Genomic DNA, 6,877 nt, shown 5'->3' with positions numbered 1-6,877 from the left:
ACAGCATGAGTACACACACAGTCCCCTATAGACAGCATGAGTACACACACAGTCCCCTATATACAGCATGAGCGCACACACAGCCCCCTATATACAGCATGAGCACACACACAGCATGAGTACACACACAGTCCCCTATATACAGCATGAGTACACACACAGTCCCCTATATACAGCATGAGCACACACACAGCATGAGTACACACACAGTCCCCTATATACAGCATGAGTACACACACAGTCCCCTATATACAGCATGAGTACACACACAGTCCCCTATATACAGCATGAGTACACACACAGTCCCCTATAGACAGCATGAGTACACACACAGTCCCCTATATACAGCATGAGCGCACACACAGCCCCTATATACAGCATGAGCGCACACACAGCCCCCTATATACAGCATGAGTACACACACAGCCCCCTATATACAGCATGAGTACACACAGTCCCCTATATACAGCATGAGCACACACACAGCCCCCTATAAAGAGCATGAGTACACACACAGTCCCCTATATACAGCATGAGTACATACACAGTCCCCTATATACAGCATGAGTACATACACAGTCCCCTATATACAGCATGAGTACACACACAGTCCCCTATATACAGCATGAGTACATACACAGTCCCCTATATACAGCATGAGTACACACACAGTCCCCTATATACAGCATGAGCACACACACACACAGCCCCCTATAAAGAGCATGAGTACACACACAGTCCCCTATATACAGCATGAGTACACACACAGATGCATGGAGAGGACAGGCTGTGGATTGTAGATTAGGGCAGGGATGTATGAAGGGGGCAGGCTGTGGACTGTAGATTAGGGCAGGGATGCATGGAGAGGACAGGCTGTGTATTGTAGATTAGGGCAGGGATGTATGAAGGGGGCAGGCTGTGGACTGTAGATTAAGGCAGGGATGCATGGAGAGGACAGACTGTGGATTGTAGATTAGGGCAGGGATGCATGGAGAGGACAGGCTGTGGATTGTAGATTAGGGCAGGGATGTATGAAGGGGGCAGGCTGTGGACTGTAGATTAGGGTACGGATGTATAGAGGGGGCAGGCTGTGGATTGTAGATTAGGGCAGGGATGCATGGAGAGGACAGGCTGTGGATTGCAGATTAGGGCAGGGATGCACAGAGAGAACAGACTGTGGATTGTAGATTAGGGCAGGGATGCACAGAGAGGACAGGCTGTGGATTGTAGATTAGGGAAGGGATGTATGGAGTTTCGTTATCACCAGGGCTGTGGAGTCGATAAGCCAAACCTCCGACTCCTTAATTTCCATGTCACCAACTCAGACTCCCTCTGTAATGCAGCGGCTTGTGGCATTACTGTAATGGTCCAGGATGTGTTTTGGCTGACCATGTACCTCCCCCTCAGGTGACTGATCACATGACTGACATCAGCACAGGCCTGTGCACACAGAAGGTCTGATCACATGACTGACATCAGCCCAGGTCCTGTGTGCATTGGAAGAGATGTAAACCCTGGTAGGTTTGAAACAGGTGTGTAAGGTGTGAGGCCTGTTCCCGTGTGGGATACAGTTAGCCTGGAGAGGCCTAGTGAGGCCTAGTGAAGCCTGAAAGGCAGAGGCTGGATCCTTAGGTGTAAGTGATACCAGTAGCCTTGGAGGGCCAGAGGCTTGGAAAGCAAGAGTCCTGGAAGGCAAAGCTGGATGTTCGGTGAGACAACATACCAGTAGCCTTTGAAGGAACGAGGGCTGGAGACCCCCATCTGGGAAGCCGTAAAGCCACAGTAGTGGCAGAACAAATTTGACTGAAGCAGCTAAAACCCGGCAAAGGTAAAACACTGCATTATATGGACGTTGCTGTAAGTGACTTTGCTGGAGGCGGTAACTGGAGCCAAGTGGGCCTGTCTGCCACTTGAAAGGCTCCTGGACATTATATGTGTATGTCGGCGAGCCACTGAGTTGGACTCGGTGATCAGCAGTAGTGAAGTTTAATAAACTGCTGGATTGTGAAATACTGGAAAACGTGGCTGGTGTGCTTTAATTGACCCGATGCAGCGAGTGTCCCCCAGCATGATGACTAGGGCTGCCTTACATGTGGTTGGAGAATGCGGGCAAACGGCAGCCCGGTTGCTAGGGGCAAACGGCAGCCCGGTTGCTAGGGGCAAACGGCAGCCCGGTTGCTAGGGGCAAACGGCAGCCCGGTTGCTAGGGGCAAACGGCAGCCCGGTTGCTAGGGGCAAACGGCAGCCCGGTTGCTAGGGGCAAACGGCAGCCCGGTTGCTAGGGGCAAACGGCAGCCCGGTTGCTAGGGGCAAACGGCAGCCCGGTTGCTAGGGGCAAACGGCAGCCCGGTTGCTAGGGGCAAACGGCAGCCCGGTTGCTAGGGGCAAACGGCAGCCCGGTTGCTAGGGGCAAACGGCAGCCCGGTTGCTAGGGGCAAACGGCAGCCCGGTTGCTAGGGGCAAACGGCAGAGGACGACGAGTGTGGATACAGGCATCTGGCTGTAACTCGGCGGGGTTACGAAAATTGTCCTCGCACTCAAACCTGGTTTGCTGTGGCTCGGCGGGGCCACGAAAATTTTTCCGGGGAAAGCGGTGAAGTGTCTAGTGTATACCGCGATGGCTGTGAACGGAGCAGCAAAAGAAAATGATGCTATTGAGTGATTAAAATGTCGGTTAAAACCGCAGCAGGTATTTGAGAAAAGTCTACAGGACATGGTGCAGGAACGGCAGGAGCTATGGGCACCGTATAGAATAGCGGCAGTGGACCATTCTGTGAACTCTCCGGGGGCGCCAGTATTGTCCCAGAGTGCCCGGGGAGGTGGTAAGAGATGTTGTGAACTGAGTCCTAAGACTATTGCTGATTTTTTTTGTAAAAATCCCCCTACAGGTGTGGGTGTCCAAAAGGGGGCGGGGTCTCAAAAGGGGGCGGATTTTCACAAGAGCGTGGAGTATAGAAAACCAAAATTTGTTACTGGTTGTGGGTTGGTACCGCCTAAAAACGACAATTTGACAGTTGATAACAGGGTAGCTCCAGTAGAAGGGGTTGACCTGTTAGTCCACAAAACCATGGGGAGTGATACAGACCCCGTAGCTGACGGTGACACTATGAAAGTAGAAGGAGAGTTCAGTCAGGAGGAGCTAGACGAGGAGAAAAAGTCCCCCTCTCGTCGTCGACGGCGAAAAAAGGTTGCTCCTGTAGTCTTTGCTGAAAGTGAAAATAAAGAAAATGTAGTACTGTGTGCCTTTGTTTCAAGTGTGGATCCTCCTTTAGAGGCAGAAGAGGAGGTGACGTTGCCAGTAGCAACCTCCGGTACAGTACTGAGACAGAAGGATCTGACAGCCCTGAAAGAGGAGGTGGCCAGTCATGACCAAGAGCTGGAGCCTATCAGGCAGCAGTGTCAGAATGATGTGCAGCAACTATGGGAAAACCTGGAGAACGGGTCCCCAGACCAGCAGAGCCTGGAGTCTGAACGGCAGAAAATATACCAGGTTGTGAGGAACTTACAGCGAGACCTGGAGGGAAGCAACGAGGAAATTAACCAATGGAAGGAAATGTTCCAGGAAATTAAGGAGGACCGCCGCAAAACCAAGGAGGAGGTTTTGCAGTTGTAGCTTGAGAAGGAGGCGCTGCAGGATGAAGTTTCTGGGCGTGAACAAAACCTAGAACGACTGCGCGAACAGTTCAACCGGGAGCTGTGTGAATCCAAGAAGGAATATGGTGAACGCAGTGGGGAAGTGCAACAAATTAAGACAGACTATGAGGATCTCCTCAGGGTTAAAGAAAAACTAGAGGATGATAAGGCGGATGCAGAGCTGATGCTCCAAGTGGTTGAGACCACTCTGCAGGACACCCATGATGAAAATGATGATCTCCGCAGAAAGACCCTAGGTCTGGAAGCTCAGGTGAAGGAGCTGCAGACGTTCTGTGATAATCTCCAGAGGGCAGAAACGTGCCTTAAGGAAAGAATCAGCAAGATGGAAGCTGAGCGGAAAAAGATGGAGAAGTCTATCGGAGAAGCCCTAGACCAGGGCCAGGAGTTGGCCACTGGAGATGGGAGGTATGAAAAAAATAACTACTCGAATAATACGAGCTCGGATGATTCGGTGGATGTAGGAGCTGAGATCAAGGAGCTCAAGGAGTCGCTACAAGCCCATTTGAAGCAAGAGAAGCTTGAGAGACTGGCTGAGAGCTGAGTGGGAGCATTGGAGACAGAGGTCTGAGAGAACTCTACTGTTAAAGGAGCAGTTGAAGCAGGAAGAGCTTCAGAGATGGGCTGCTGAGAGGTGAGTAGCTGAGCTAGAGGAAGAAGTTTTCGAGCTCAAAGGTCGCCTGGCAAAGTATCACTCAGTGAACGAGGCCTCCTTGGAGAAGGAAAAGGGAAAAAAGGTTGCACTTACTCCTTTATACCATGAGAAGGTGGACCTGAGGAGAGCTAAGAGTGTGTTAACGGAAGATAAGTATGAGATGGAAGTGGTGAAGATGAAAATTCTTGAATTTGTAGCTGTGAGTCAGCTCAGGGGAAGCATACAGGGTGAAGAAGCTGAAAGTCAGTTGCCCCTGAAACCTGAGCTAGATGATTGTTTGGAGACCACTGGTGAGACAGAAACCTCTCGGTACAAGTGCCTCATAGATGTACCCAAGGATTTGAGAGAAGAATGCACTAGTGAGTCCGTGCATGAAGAGTTTAAGAAGGCCGTGGGAGCCTATAAGGTGTACTCGACCTCAGAAGCTAAACAGCTGCAGGTCCTGTCCACAACCGAAGTTACAGTGAAGAGGGTGGCGATCCTAAGTGACATACACTGGCGATGTATTCACACAAAGCGGTTTCTCCGGTTGAAGACGGAACAAGCCGTTAGACAACTGGAGCTTATGAGAAAAGCTCAAAGTCTGCATGAAGAGGTCATCGGGGTGCCTCAGGCTCTGGTAAGAAAGCTTATTGGGACAAATGGCCGAGCCATGCAGTTGATGGTAAAGAAGTCTGGCGTGATGAAAGTAAGCAGTCCACGTGATCGTCAGGACTGGATACCAGATGAAGACGGCATGGTGTCATTCTCCACTGTAGGAAAGGAAGAAAATCTTGCATATATACGCATGCTGATGGAGTACCGAGTGACCTACCTGCGAGAGGTAGAACAGTTGAATCTCGCCAGACTGCAAATGGAAAGGCAGCATCGCCTGAGCGACAGAAGGTGGCAGCCGTCTAGAAATTGTGAGACCAGACAGAGAAAGGGCCCCCTAAATAACAGAACGGCTACAGTAGAATTTAGAGACCTTTCAAGATGTCCTGAGAGTAGTGGGCGTGGGTTTAGAGGTAGTGAGATCTCCAGTAACTCAGGTTTAAGAGGCCCATACAAACGACCCAATAGAGTACGGGACAGTACGGAGTCGAACCGGACCTTAGATACCAGGGCATGCGAGTCACACTGCTGTATTGACCGCTGGGAGGGGGAGAGGTCCAACAAGGTTAAGAATGACCGCTGGGAGCGGGGGAGGTCTGACAAGGTTACGACCCGGAAATGTGACCTGACGAAGTCAGTGACAATGACAGATGGTAGGTCCCTAAGGAATGGGCTAATGTCGTCGACTAATGTTCCAGGGGCTGAGCAGAGCAATTGTCAAGTACATGGTCTCTGTGTGAACTGGGGGTTATAATGTGATTGTGTATATTATGTGTTCAACCCCACAAGTTTGAACAGAGGGGGGGGGGGGGGAATATGTAATGCAGCGGCTTGTGGCATTACTGTAATGGTCCAGAATGTGTTTTGGCTGACCATGTACCTCCCCCTCAGGTGACTGATCACATGACTGTGACATCAGCACAGGTCCTGTGTGCACTGGAAGATATATAAACCCTGGTAGTTTTGAAACAGGTGTTAAAGGCGTGAAGCCTGTTCCCGAGTGGGACACCGTTAGCCTGGAAAGGCCTAGTGAAGCCGGGTGAAGCCTGAAAAAGGCAGAGGCTGGATCCTTAGGTGTAAGTGATACCAGTAGCCTTGGAGGGCCAGAGGCTTGGAAGGCAAGAGTCCTGGAAGGCAAAGCTGGATGTTAGGTGAGACAACATACCAGTAGCCTTTGAAGGAACGAGGGCTGGAGACCCCCATCTGGGATGCCGTAAAGCCAGTGGTGGCAGAACAAATCTGACTGTAGCAGCTAAAACCCGGAAAAGGTAAAACACTGCATTATATGGACGTTGCTGTAAGTGACTTTGCTGGAGGCGGTAACTGGAGCCAAGTGGGCCTGTCTGCCACTTGAAAGGCTCCTGCACATTATATGTGTATGTCGGCGAGCCACTGAGTTGATAAGCAGTAGTGAAGTTTAATAAACTGCTGGATTGTGAAATACTGGAAAACGTGGCTGGTGTGCTTTAATTGACCCGGTACAGCGAGTGTCCCCCAACATGATGACTAGCGCTGCCTTACACTCATACATGGCTCATTTTTAAGTGATAAATTTACTGTAGCACAGATTCATCTCAGCTAAAAGTCTAGACCCTTAGATCAGGAATAGGACAGACATTTATAGGACATTTCATAACTTTCCCAAATTCTTATGAAAAAAATATTTCCCACAAACTGCATTGAACTACTGTACCCAGTTTATTATATATTTTAAGAGTCGGTCCATTTTATACCGACTCAACTCCACCAAAATGGGCTCCGACTCCACAGCCCTGGTTATCATAGATGACATCCTTTGTTCTGGATGTGACCTGGCACCGTGCAAATGTCCACATTGCCTGATTACAGGCAAGTAACGTTTAGACATTGTTTACATATTTTTTTGCATTTTTATTTGCCATCTGTCGTAGCCCAGGTCGTCCCTACTGGATGTCACCCTGCACGAGCAGAACAGAGGACTCGTGCAGATGATTTTAC

General features: G+C 50.0%; 1 protein-coding gene across 4 annotated transcripts in view; it reads right to left on the bottom strand.

Moving 5' to 3' along the window:
• The window catches only part of RTF2 (replication termination factor 2), a 54,092-nt gene that overhangs the window by 26,052 nt on the left and 21,163 nt on the right, over positions 1–6,877 (bottom strand). The window lies entirely within an intron of this gene.

The sequence above is a fragment of the Phyllobates terribilis genome, unplaced genomic scaffold, assembly GCF_046119375.1.
Source record: "Phyllobates terribilis strain yellow unplaced genomic scaffold, ASM4611937v1 Scaffold_5__5_contigs__length_657084704, whole genome shotgun sequence".
NCBI lineage: Eukaryota > Metazoa > Chordata > Amphibia > Anura > Dendrobatidae > Phyllobates > Phyllobates terribilis.
This window is presented reverse-complemented; position numbering and strand designations above follow the sequence as displayed.